We start from the raw sequence: 14398 nt of genomic DNA, 5'->3' as shown, positions 1-14398 counted from the left end.
GAGCTACTCAGATGTACAAATAAGTTGAATTTTGGGACGCACCTCATGCGTCAAATTATCTACTACCATAAAAAATTTTGGAATTATTTGAATTTTTCTAGTATTTTTTTTGAATTTTTTGCTGAGAGGAAGCAGATGAGCCTGGGCTCCAGGATGAATTATCCCTCGCGCTACTCGCTAGTTCGCCAAAATCACTAGTTAAGGGTTACCCATTGCAAAGGTCACTCTCCATCTTCTCATGTGTTGATGTGCGCCACTTGTCGCAAACTGAGAGTTTTCTTTTTTGTAGATTCATTTATTCAAAACGTTTTTGTGTGTCCACATATTGAACCATTGTTGGATTTCTTACGTCTAGATTCTGCAAACTAGATCCCATGTTAGTAGGTTTTGATAAAAAAATCACAAAAAAGAAAAAAATAGAAACAATAACCAAAGAACTACATTTAAAAAACCGATAAAAAATGAAATGAATACCGAAAGCACAATTTTGCGATTGTCATTTGGGGGGGGGGGGAGCACAACGACGGTGTCCTGGCTAAGGGGCTACTCACCATATCGAGTCCCCGCCTAGTGGACCGGACTAAGCACCCCTTGTCGGTTCCGTCTTGGGCCTCATCACACAGTCCATGACGTATATAAGGAAGATCCAGAAGACTTGGCGTACACGACAAGATGATGGATTCATGAAGGAATCTACCTCTTGTATGTAGCCGACTAGGATCTTGTACCCTAGGGCCCCGATATCTTGTATAAACCTAGAGGTCATGCTCATAGATACATCATACAATCTCTTGGTAGTTTTACCTATACTCTGCACACACTCCAACACAAATAAAGCACAAGTAGAATGTAGGGCTTTATCTCCCCGGAGAAACTGAACCTCGGTAAATCCCATGTCATTGTTACCATCGTTCCAAGATATCTAGCTTAGGATCCCATGCCTAGAATTCTGTCTGACTTAGCTCCATCACACATGTTATGCTTTCCCTCAGAAAAGCCCAAGTTGTGCTTCTCGTGAAAACAAGGTTGTGGTTCTCGTGGAAGCATTACTATGCCTTTTCTTTTTTTTGGAGAAGTATAGAATATGCTTCTGGCGGAAAGAAGGTTGTGCTTCCCGTGGAAGCAAATCTTGTGTTTCTCGTGAAAGCCTATGATGTGCTTCTCGCGGAACCAAATTTGCGCTTTCACGAGAAGCATAGTTGGGCTTCTTGTGCTTCTCGTGGAAGCACACGCTGTGCATTTCCCATTATTTTGAGAAGCACAATTATGCTTGCATAAAAACACCAAAACCTAGGGAAAGCCAAGTAAAAGTTGAAAAGCTAAACAAAACGAAAGCACTGTAGAAGACAAAAAAAAGTGTTCTTGTAGGATGCACACAATATGCGCATGTGGTGGCAACGACAAGTGCGCCCGGTACCACCCGCTAGGAGACATCTGCATGGAGGGTACTAATAACACATAAGTATAGTGGATCGCAACAGTTTTCGAGGGTAGAGTATTCAATCCAAATTTATAGATTCGACACAATGGGAGGCAAAGAATATTTGAAGGTATTAGCTGCTGAGTTGTCAATTCAATCACACCTAGAGATTAATTATCTGCAGCAAGGTGATTAGTAGTACAGTAATATGATAGTTTTGATGATAGCAGCAATAGCAACGGTAACGGTAAAAGTGGTATCAGTGATTTTGTAGCAGTAGCAATAGTAACTTAGCAGAGACAATATAAGTTAAATTCGTAGGCATTGGATCGGTGACTCGTTGGATGATATTCATCATGAGATAATTATAACCTAGGGCGATACAACACTAGCTCCAGTTCATAAATATAATGTAGGCATGTATTCCGTAAATAGTCATACGTGCTTATGGGAAGAACTTGCATGACATCTTTTGTCCTACCCTCCCGTGGCAGCGGGGTCCTATTGGAAACTAAGGGATATTAAGGCCTCCTTTTAATAGAGAACCGGAACAAAGCATTAACACACGATGAATACATGAACTCCTCAAACTACGGTCATCACCGGGAGTGGTCCCGGCTATTGTCACTCCGGGGTTGCCGGATCATAACACGTAGTAGGTGACTATAACTTGCAAGATCGGATCTAGAACATGGATATAATGGTGATAACATAAATGGTTCAGATCTGAAATCATGGCACCCGGGCCTAAAGTGACAGGCATTAAGCATGGCAAAGTCATAGCAAGATCAATCTCAGAACATAGTGGATACTAGGGATCATGCCCTAACAAAACTAACTCGATTACATGATGAATCTCATCCAACTCCTCACCGACCAGTGAGCCCACGAAGGAATGACTCACTCCCGGTGGGGAGCATCATGGAATTGGCGATGGAGATGTCTTGGTGATGACGAAGATCGAAGATCCCCTTCTCCGGAGCCCCAAACGGACTCCAGATCTAGCCTCCCGATGAAGAACAAGAGACAGTGGCGGCTCCGTCTCGTGAAACGCGATAATTCTTTCCCCTGATTTTTTTCTGGAATAATGTGATTTTATAGCGTTGGTTTCAGGGTCAGCGGGGCCACCAGGTGGGGACAACCCACCGAGGCGTGCCTGGGGGGGGGGGGCAGGCGCGCCCTGGTGGGTTGTGCCCACCCAGGTGCCCCCTTCAGGTGGCTCTTGGCTCCAGAAATTCTCTTTATTGATATAATAAATCCTCGCAAAGTTTCATTCCATTTCGAGAACTTTTATTTCTGCACAAAAACAACACCATGGTAGTTCTGCTGAAAACAGCGTCAGTCTGGGGTTAGTTTCATTCAAATCATGTAAATTAGAGTCCAAAACAAGAGGAAAAGCATAAGGAAAAGTAGATACATTGGAGACGTATCAACTCCCCCAAGCTTAAACCTTTGCTTGTCGTCAAGCAATTCAGTTGATAAACTGAAAGTGAAAAAGAAAAACTATTACGAACTCTTTTGCTCTTGTTTATAAATAAGCTTAAACAACACCCAGGTTTTCAGCAAAGATTATAACTAACCATGTCGACAGTAACTCTTAAAAATTATATTAACTCATATCAATGACATAATCAACTAGAGAGCAATAATAAGATATCTCAAACAGCAACACATTGTCAAAATAATCATTATATAATATGACAATAGTGGTATCTCGCTAGCCCTTTTTGAGACCGCAAAACATAAATGCAGAGCACCCCCAAAGTTCAAGCAGTGACTAAACATTGTAATTCATGGTAGAAAAGATCCAGTCATGATGCACCCAACATTAGCTACACACAATGCATCAGCATGACAACAGTGCTCTCAAGTTTTGACGCTTATTTGAGAAGGTGATGACACAACATAAAAGTAAATGGATAGTCCCTTCGCAGAGGGAAGCAGTGATTTGCAGAGGTGCAAGAGCTCAAGTTTTTAAATAGAGGTAAATGAAATTTTGAGACATGCACCCTTCTCATTTACTTCACGACTATCAGTTATCAATATCTTCCATGCTAAACATGCTAGTGGCGGTTCCCAAGTGGAAATGTAAAGGTTATGACTCCTTTGGGAGTTTTTGTTTGGTTATTTATAAGCTCTTTTCTTTTTCCAGTTTGGGTCTGGGCATCCCTATTACTGCCTTTTTCTCGTACGATGGCGAGTGAATAAACACTCGACCTGAGAATAACCCGCTTAGCATGGAAGATACCGACTACCTCTTGTCGTTCCATGAACGATCCAGACACACAAAAAGGATATTTATTTGAAGCTTTTAGAGATGGCACATGCAAATTTACTTAGGATGGCAGGGTAATACCGCATATAGGTATGTATGGTGGACTCTTTTGGAATAACTTGGGTTTCAGGTTTTTGATGTACAAGCAGAGTTCCCACTTAGTACATGCGAAGGCTATCAAATATGTTGAGAAGCGGCCAGCTAGAGAGCAACAATGGTCATGAACATGCATTATGCATAAGTAACATTGGGTACTAGCATGAGTAGGATATGAACACCATGAACATAAATATCATAGAGGCTATGTTGGTTTTGATTCAACTACATGCATGAACATGTGCCAAGTCAAGCCACTCGAACATTCAGAGGAGGATACCATATCATCATACTACATCACAATCATTTTAACGCAATGTTGATATCCAAGATAAGTCATTATTCACTCCTATGTACTTATGCATGGCATGAGAAACTATAACCTCTAATTGTCACTGCAAACATGTTTGATCATAATAGGCTGAATCATGGATACTAGGCTAAACATATTTACAAAAACAAAACAAGTCGAGTTCATACTTGTTTCTCTCTGCCACGGCCAGTTCATGTAATATCGTCATTATTGCCTTTCACTTGCATGACCGAACGATTTGAAAATAATAATAGTGCAAGAGTGCCTTGGACTAAGCTGGAATATGCAAACATTTTATTCAAGAGGAGAAGACAAGGTAATATGGGCTCTTTGTTAGATCATCAATAATGCAAGTGAGAGCCACTCAACATTTTCATCGTGGTCTTCTCCTCAGTATGACTCAATGGAAATAAAAGAAATTCAGAGAAACACACTGAAATAATTTTGGACTTTTTGTTTTTCGTAAACAAGCAAATGAAAAGGGAAAAACAAAAATGAGAAAAACTATTTACACGGGAAAGCTCCCAACAAGTACAAGAAGAACAAGGAAATCTTTTTGGGTTTTCTTTTTAGGGCTACAACAATTTAAACTAAGAAGAAAAATAAAAAAGAAGCAAGAAACATATTTTTGGATTTTTTCAAGGTTTTCCAAACTTACAAGAAGAAAGCGAGAAAATAAATTAAACATGGATGATACAATGAAAAAGTGTGGACACCGACAACTGGAATGAAATGTGTGAACATGAATGTAATATCGGTGGGAATGCGTACTCCCCCAAGCTTAGGCTTTTGGCCTAACTTGGTCATTAGTTAGTAGCTTGTGTAATAGTTGAAGTGGTAGCTCACGGAGGCTGTCGGTGCGGATGCCTCAGCCTGCCGTGCAGCCACAACCGCTGTGTTATGAGCTCGGGCCTCATTCTCAAGAACGTAATATCTTCCCCTGTTATGAACATCAAAGAGAGCAGGTGCAGGCAAATATGTGTCTACCACGGAGTCCTTGTTAGATGTCAAATTATAAGTAAAATTATGAGGATCACCCCTCGGAATCTTGTGACGTTTCATAGCATCAAAGTCTAGGTACTGCGTGGGTAAAATAGGTTCATAGGGTAAAGGTGAAACACCCAGCCCTCTGGCTAAGCGTGTGGCATAAATTCCACCATAAAAATATCCACTACCAGCGTTGTGCTATAACCTACGTGCAACAATCACTCCAAGATTATAAGTTCTATCACCATAGGGACGGTGTGAATGAGGCTCAGATAAGGAGCACAAAGTGTACTACAATCTTGTTTGCCTACAATACATTTTCCATTAAATAATGCGAAGTACTGAATTGCAGGAAAATGTATGCTCTTTATTGTACCTTGCGTCACTCCCCTAGTTTCTCCATAGCAAAGACTAGTCAAGAATATTTCAAACTCACACCTAGGTGGCTCATCGAGCGAACCACAGAATGGTATTTTGCAGAGGTGAGCAAACCTTTCTAGAGAAATGGTAAATGGATTTTCATACAGTTTAAATGACACCCTAGACTCATGGGGAAAGAATTTAAATCCTTTGACAAATTATTCAGTGAGGATGAGGTGTTGGTCGCACTTATCTGAAATGTAGGGACCAAGATCAGCATTGTGAACATATTGCTCAAATTCCTCCTTAATACCCACACTCACCATATAATCGTTGCATGTCCACAATCATGTTTTGGTGGTGACACTTCAAATGGAACTTTCACTTGGTTCAACATAAGACTGACGGACGGAGCTGCTGCTAGGGGATGCCTCCGAGGACCTCCTCCTCGAAGAACTCCTTCCAAAAAGGTTCATCATGTTCACGTACAATTTCTGGAAATTTTTTGTCACAAAAATTTATTAACAAAACTTCACAAAATGATAGCAACTACTCATAGGGATGTATAGAGGCCATATCAATCATTCAAACTACTTAGAACTCTAAGAATTGAACATGCAAGCTCATCTACAACAGCACCAAGAGTATCTAATTATTCTAAATATAAACCACTAAAACAAAAACTAATTGGACACATGGAGAAGTCACATACCAAGCAACAAATCCCTGAAACAATTCAGAAATGGAGCTTCGAGCAAAGAGATCGAAATCCGCGGTTTCAGGAGCAAGAACATGAGAGAGAGAGAATGGTAATGATTTTTCTGGGTGAATGGAGTGATGTGGGAAGAAGAAGTAAGTGAGGGGGCCCACGTGGGGCCCACAACCCACCAGGGCGCGCATGGGGGTCCTGGTGCACCCAGGTGGGTTGTGCCCACCTGGTGCACCTCCCTCTAATATTATTTGCAACAGAAATTCAGAAATATTTAGAAAAAGATCGTATCAAATTTTCAGAGCATTCTGAGAACTTTTTTGGGGTCATTTTTTATTGCACGGAAAACTCAGAAAACAAACAAAGCATGGCATTTTATTTTATTTAACTAAGGAAAATAGAAAACAAAAGATAGAGATAGAAGGTAGTGCTTACTAAATCCATCAACTTCATACATCTAAAAAATGATCCGTTAATAAGGTTGATCAAGTCTTATTAACAACCACTTTCGATTAGCATGAAACCGAAGAACTTTCGTAAATCACTAAGTTACCTCAATGGGGATATGAATGTCCCCCACAATAAGCATTTCATATTTTTTTGACAGTAGGTAGAGGTAGCTGAAAACTTCCAATAGTGATTGTTGGAGATTTTTCAATAACATTAATACCATTCACTTGGAATTATTTCTTTGAAAAGTGCACCGTATGCTCATTACCATTGATATGAAAAGGGACCTTGCTTTTATTACAATCAATAATAGCCCCTGTAGTATTCAAGAAGGGTCTATCAATGATAATCGACATGTTGTCGTCCTCGGCCATCTCAAATATAACAAAGTTAGTCGAAATAGTAACATTAGCAACAACAACGGGCACATCCTCACAAATACCGATAGGTATGGCGGTTGATTTGTCAGCCATTTGCAAAGATATTTCAGTAGGTGTGAGTTTATTCAAATTGAGTCTTTTATATAAAGAGAAAGGCATAACACTAACACCAACTCCTAAATCACATAAAGCAGTTTTCACATAATTTTTTTAATGGAGCAAGGTATAGTTGGTATTCCCGGATCTCCAAGTTTTTTAGGTACTCCATCTTTAAAAGTATAATTAGCAAGCATAGTGGAGATTCCATCTTCCGGTATTTTTCTCTTATTAATGATGATGTCTTTCATATACCTTGCATAAGGAGGCATTTTTAAGATATTAGTCAAGCGAGTTCGTAGAAAGACTGGCCTCAGCATTTCAGCAAAGCGTTCAAATTCTTCATAATCTTTCTTTTTAGTTGACTTTGGTGGAAAGGGCATAGGCTTTTGAACCCATGGTTCTCTTTCCTTACAATGTTTTCTAGCAACAAAGTCTCTTTTGTCACATATTTTATTCTTGGGTTGTGGGTTATCAAGATCAACAACTGGTTCTATCTCAACATCATTATCTGGTTCTTTATCATTTGTTTGAGTGTCTTCATGAACCTCATCATTATCTTTTTCATTATCAGAAGGTGAGTGTTCATTACCAGATTGAGTTTCAGCATCGGAGATAGAAACTTCATTATCATTATCAGGAGGTTTTTCTATTTCAGGTTCACTAGAGGTAGGCAAAGTCCTATTATTTTTCTTATTCTTTTTATTTTTAGAAGGACTAGGTGCATCAGTGTTAATTCTTTGAGAGTCTTGTTCAATTCTCTTTGGGTGTCCCTCAGGATAAAGTGGTTCCTGAGTCATTTTACCTCCTCTAGTTGCTACTCTAACAGCAAAGTCACTTATATTATTGTTCATTTCATCAAGCAACTCTCTTTGAGATTTAGCAACTTGTTTCAATTGAGTTTGAACCATAGAGGCATGCTTTCCTACACCTCTAACATCATTTGAGATTCTAAATAACAAGTCACTTAAGCGAGCAATCATATCAGAGTTGTATTTCAATTGTTTCATAACATTTGCATTGAAGTGATCTTGCTTTCTAATGTAATTATCAAACTCATAAAGGCATTGACTAGGATGTTTATTATGAGGATCATCACTATCATTGAATTTCATTAAAGATTTTACCTCTACCACCTTAGGTGGTGGTGGTGCTTCAAGCCCATGTATTTCTTCGATAGGTGGTAAATTTTTAACATCCTCTGCTTTAATACCTTTTTCCTTCATAGATTTCTTTGCCTCTTGCATATCTTCAGAACTGAGATATAAGATACCCCTCTTCTTTGGAGTGGGTTTAATAAGTGTTCCAGGAGGAGTCCAGTCATCATAATTTTTCAGTATGTTATTCAATAATTCTTCAGCTTGCCCAATAGTTCGTTCCCTAAAAACACAACCAGCACTACTATCTAGGAAATCCCTAGAAGCATCGATTAGTCCATTATAGAAGATATCAAGTATTTCATTTTTATTAAGAGGATGATCAGGCAACACATTAAGTAATTGGATAAGCCTCCCCCAAGCTTGTGGGGGACTCTCTTCTTCAACTTTCACAAAATTAAATATTTCATGCAAGGCAACTTGTTTCTTATGAGCAGGGAAATATTTTTCAGAGAAGTAATAAATCATATCCTGGGGACTACGCACACAACCAGGAGCAAGAGTATTGTACCAAGCTTTAGCATCACCCTTTAATGAGAATGGAAATAACTTGAGAATATAGTAATAGTGAATCTTCTCATCATGAGCAAAAAGGGTGGCTATATCATTCAATTTAGTAAGATGTGCCACAACAGTTTTAGTTTCATAACCATGGAAAGGATCAGATTCAACCAAAGTGATTAACTCTAGGTCGACAGAGAATTCATAATCCTTATCATCAATAAAAATAGGTGAATTAGCAAACTCAAGATCACATTTCATCTTAGCATTCAAAGATCTTTCTTTATACTTGCATAGTAATTTCTCTAGATCATCTCTATCCTTACAAGCAAGAATATCTCTAGTTGCCTCCTCACTCATAGTATAACCTTCAGGTACCTTTGGCAATTCATATCTAGAAGGACTAGTTCCAGTAGGTATTTCAAGATTTTTCAGTTTCAAGTTCATCATCAGGTTCACCAATATCTTGGTGTCTTACTCTAGCAATTTGTTCATCAAGAAATTCACCTAGTGGCACATCATCATCAAGCAAGGTACTAGCATAATCATGAGTAGCATTCATAGCAGAAGTAGCATCATCAATAACTTGCGACATATCAGAATTAATACCATGTGATGATGTTGCAAGTTTACTTATAACAGAAGGTGAATCTAAAGCGGACCTGGATGGTAGTACCTTACCTCCCCTCGTCTTTGAGGGAAAAATCTTAGTCTTAGCATCCTTCATATTCTTCATAGTGACAATATGATAATAATCCCAAGTGACTCAACAAATATAGCTATGCTCCCTGGCAACGGCACCAGAAAAAGGTCTTGATAACCCACAAGTATAGGGGATCGCAAAAGTTTTCGAGGGTAGAGTATTCAACCCAAATTTATAGATTCGACACAAGGGGAGCCAAAGACTATTTGAAGGTATTAGCAGCTGAGTTGCCAATTCAACCACACCCGAAGATTAATTATCTGCAGCAAGGTGATTAGTAGCACAGTAATATGGTAGTTTTCATGATAGCAGCAATAGCAACGGTAACGGTAACAGTGGTAGTAGTCATTTTGTAGCACTAACGATAGCAGTAGCAATAGTAACTTAGCAGAAACAATATAATATAAATTCGTAGGCATTGGATCGGTGAATCATTGGATGATATTCATCATGAGACAGTTATAACCTAGGGCGATACAGAACTAGCTCCAGTTCATAAAATATAATGTAGGCATGTATTCCATAAATAGTCATACGTAGTTATGGGAAGAACTTGCATGACATCTTTTATCCTACCCTCCCGTAGCAGCGGGGTCCTATTGGAAACTAAGGGATATTAATGCCTCCCTTTAATAGAGAACCAGAACAAAGCATTAACACACAGTGAATACATGAACTCCTCAAACTATGGTCATCACCGGGAGTGGTCCCGACTATTGTCACTCCAGGGTTACCGGATCATAACATGTAGTAGGTGACTATAACTTGCAATATCGGATCTAGAACATGGATATAATGGTGATAACATAAACAGTTCAAATATGAAATCATGGCACCGGGCCCAAAGTGACAAGCATTAAGCATGGCAAAGTCATAGCAACATCAATCTCTGAACATAGTTGTCGGTGTCAAAACCGGCGGATCTCGGGTAGGGGGTCCCGAACTGTGTGTCTAGGCGGATGGTAACAGGAGACAAGGGACACGATGTTTTTACCCAGGTTCGGGCCCTCTCGATGGAGGTAAAACCCTACTCCTGCTTGATTAATATTGATGATATGGGTAGTACAAGAGTAGATCTACCACAAGATCAGAGAGGCTAAACCCTAGAAGCTAGCCTATGATATGATTGCTGTTCGTCCTACGGACTAAAACCCTCCGGTTTATATAGGCACCGAAGAGGGTTAGGGTTACACAGAGTCGGTTACAATGGTAGGAGATCTACATATCCGTATCGCCAAGCTTGCCTTCCACGCCAAGGAAAGTCCCATCCGGACACGGGACGAAGTCTTCAATCTTGTATCTTCATAGTCCAGGAGTCCGGCCAAAGGTGATAGTTCGGCTATCCGGACACCCCCTAATCCGGGACTCCCTCAGTAGCCCCCGAACCAGGCTTCAATGGCGATGAGTCCGGCGCGTAGATTGTCTTCGGCATTGCAAGGCGGGTTCTTCTCCAAATCCTGTGTACCTGTTGAATAGCGTCCGGCTTCTTGTAAATATTGCGCTCCTCGGCTTCCACGCCCAATAATGGCCATCTTCCACGTGTTGAACGAATGCGAAAAGCAGGGTATTTTTACATTTACCCCCTAGCTGCGCAAATGAGCTGCCTATAAAAGAGACGAGGATCTAGATCCGAATCACACCATCCTCCCTTCGCGAGCATTCATCAGAGCGCATCTGACAGAAATCCATTCCATCATGGACAGTCAACGCGGCTCCTCCTCTCGCCCTCCCAGCCCTCGGCCTGGAGATTGGGAGAGATGCTCCGTCCCGCACAACGAGTTAGTGACGCTCCAAACCAAGGGATTTCTTCCCCCAGCCTTCATGGTTCTGGTTCGAGCCGGACTCGCCACCTATAAGGGCGGAAAGCAAGCGGAGAGCGTCCCCAGCCCCTCCAAAGGAGAGCGGGTATGCCTTGTCTCTTATTTGATAAGAGGGCTCGGATTTCCAATTCATCCGTTTCTCCGGGGGCTCCTGGAGTTCTACGGCCTCCAGTTGCACAACCTTACGCCTGCCTCCATTTTGCATATTGCGGGCTTCGTGGCCCTTTGCGAGCTGTTTTTGGGCATCGAGGCTCATTTTGCGCTGTGGAAGAAGCTGTTCTGCCTTGTGCCCCGTTCTCAAGAGGGGTCAATATATCAAGTGGGCGGAGCCGAACTATGGCGCATCGCCGGGACCGGATATCTATCCGGAACCCCGAAGAAGGCGTCCGAAGACTGGCCTTCGGAATGGTTTTATATAGAAGATGTCCCCCTGCCGGACCCTGTTCGGATCGGCCTCCCTGAGTTCAATAACGCTCCTTTGAAGAAACGCCTAAGCTGGCGTCCACGGAGCCCTCAGAAGGAAAATGACAGGGACGTCCTTTACCTGATGAGCCGAATAAGGTTGTTAGCTCATTCCGGACTGACCATGATCGGGGTCATGGCCACATGCATTATGCGGGGGGTGCAGCCGCTCCAGTATAGAGGCCACCCCATGTGGGATTTCAACGGGGAGGATGATGCCACCCGCTGCGGCCGTAAGGGGCCGGGATTGGTCGCCGATCTGATGAAGATCTTGTCCGCATTGTACAAGGGAGAAGAGGAGGAATTTCTCTGCGTCAATCCACAGGACGGATTTTCTATGTACAATCCTCCAAGCTGGGTAAGCGGACATTTATTTTTGCCTATCCGATCCATACTCCCATAGTCAAGTATCTCATTTTGTGATTTCGGCGCAGGAACTGCGCCGGGCCGTAAAGGATATAAACAGCCCGCCTCCACAACCCGAGGATCCGGAACGGTTCCTCGATCCGACCACCCAAGAGGATCCGGACATATCGGTGGAGCTGATCGACGGGGTATTTCACCAACTGAGCATCGATAATGCCTTGGTCGCCATTACGGCCGATTACCCCGGAATACTTCCTGCCTCGCAGGTAACTGAGACCGAAGTCCCAATACTTTGAAAATGACCCATCCGTGCTTGTTTTTGATCACCGTATACCAATGGTGTTTCGCAGGGGAAGTCCTTGAGGCGGAAGGCCAAGCCTGCGACGGCCAGTCAACAAGGGACAACAAGGCCCAATAGGCTGAAAAGAAGTGCAGTCCAGATTGAAACGCCGGTGCAACGGTATGGCGTGTCATCTTACTCCTAGGTTTTATTCCCTGGAGGCATACTAACGCTCATGCTTTTTCAGGAGGAAGAGCGCTCGCCGAACTGTATCCGGAGAGGTTGCCAATCAATCCTCCGCTCGCCAGGCTCCAAAGCCAGGTCCAGAAGCGGAGGCGAACACGAGGCGTGCGTCGGATGCTCCTCCGACAGAGGATGTCGACAGGTTATCTGCCACCAATTCCGAGGTGGAGAGTGCCATGAATCACAGGCGTCGCCGGACAGTTCTTCGTGACGCATGTTTCTCCCCAGAGACATTGGGTGCCTTCAATTTGGGAGATGCGCACCTCCGTGCCGCTCAAAATGGTCTAGCCAGAGCCACGGAGCAGTATGTAAAAGACATACGGGTGAGAAAATTTGACAGTTATATATGCCAGTAGCCCCCGAGACTTGAAATAGTTAGAATAACTGATTTAAGGATCATTTATTGTGCAGGATCTTACAGAAAAGAATACCCAACTGTCCCAGGAGCTGGAGGAGTGCAAAGCCCAACTTGAGGCCGCACTAGCCGCAGCGGGGGAAGCCAAAGAGACCCCCTCTGGTAATATATGCTTCAAAAGATAAGTAATTTGTGAAGTGCGGCGTGTGTATAAGTCTGACAATAATATTGCAGATGGCGCCGGGATAGATCCGGACAAGCAACAGCTCATGCGCCGGTTAAAGGCCGGCGAGAATGTGCTTACAAGGGTGAGGCAAGAGAAAAATAATCTCCAAGATGCCAACACCCAGCTGGGTGAGGAACTAAAGGATGTTCGTGCCCAGCTGTCTGACTCCGTTAAGGAGAATCGGCGGCTTCGACGCGGCATTTTTAGTAAGTGCTTGAACAAACTTTGAAAAAGAGTTCGGCGAGGAAGTCGACTAATAGAGTTATGTCTGGAGGTATGCTCACAGGCCGTCCTGCAGAGGAAATGCCCGGTTCTACAGGTGACCTTCTTCCCGAGCCTGCACGAACGAGTTCGGCAGGTGATGAAAGGCGTCGCCCAGGCCTTGTGGCCATCTGTCTCCCTGCCCGAAGGCCTTGGAGAGCTTGCAGAGAGGCTTCAGGGAGCGCGGCGGCGCTTCCGCTTATGGAAGATATCGGCCTGCCATCAAGGTGCCAGGGAGGACTAGGCCATGGTGAAGACGCGGTACACGAAGGCTGACCCAAACCACATGGCCGAGGTCGGACCTGTGGGGCCCAATGGGAAGGAGATCCCTGTGAGCTTAGTGTACGGCCAAGTAGAATTGGCCGCAAAGTATTCCCAACAGGACTGTAAACTAGACAACCTGTTGGATGGCATTGAAGAGGAATATGCCCAGTCAAGTTGACTATGTAATTTAAGATGACATGTAAAATGCCTTCTAGCCGGATTGTAGATCGTTTGTCATAGCGGACCTTTTTGCTTCAACCTCGGGACCCGATAGTCCGGAGTGTGTCCGAATACCCTCGCGGTTATATAAGAACCGGGGCATGCGTGGAGACCAGGCGTAGGGGTCATTAGTGCTTTATCAGACAAGTGCCCAACTAGTTATGTTATATTACATGGTTAGTAAGAAACATCTTCCAGGGAGAATAGTTCCGTTAGGGGTTCCTTTCCCTGGGAGGCATGCCCTAAAGTGCATGTCCGGACTGCGAAAAAAGCAGAAAAACATCTGGGGGCAGATAAATAAATAGTAAGAAATCGTCTTTTAGTTCACCGACCGAATATTCCCTTAAGAACGCTAGCTTTCGGCTTCACCCAGTCTGAGGTACACATCCGGCTGACCCGGCAGTAACAATCGCAGAGGTGCTCCCTTTACCACCTAGCCGAACAATCGGGAACGT

Source organism: Triticum aestivum, chromosome 6B (assembly GCF_018294505.1).
Source record: "Triticum aestivum cultivar Chinese Spring chromosome 6B, IWGSC CS RefSeq v2.1, whole genome shotgun sequence".
NCBI classification, from domain to species: Eukaryota; Viridiplantae; Streptophyta; class Magnoliopsida; order Poales; family Poaceae; genus Triticum; species Triticum aestivum.
Note: the sequence above shows the minus strand (reverse complement) of the source record.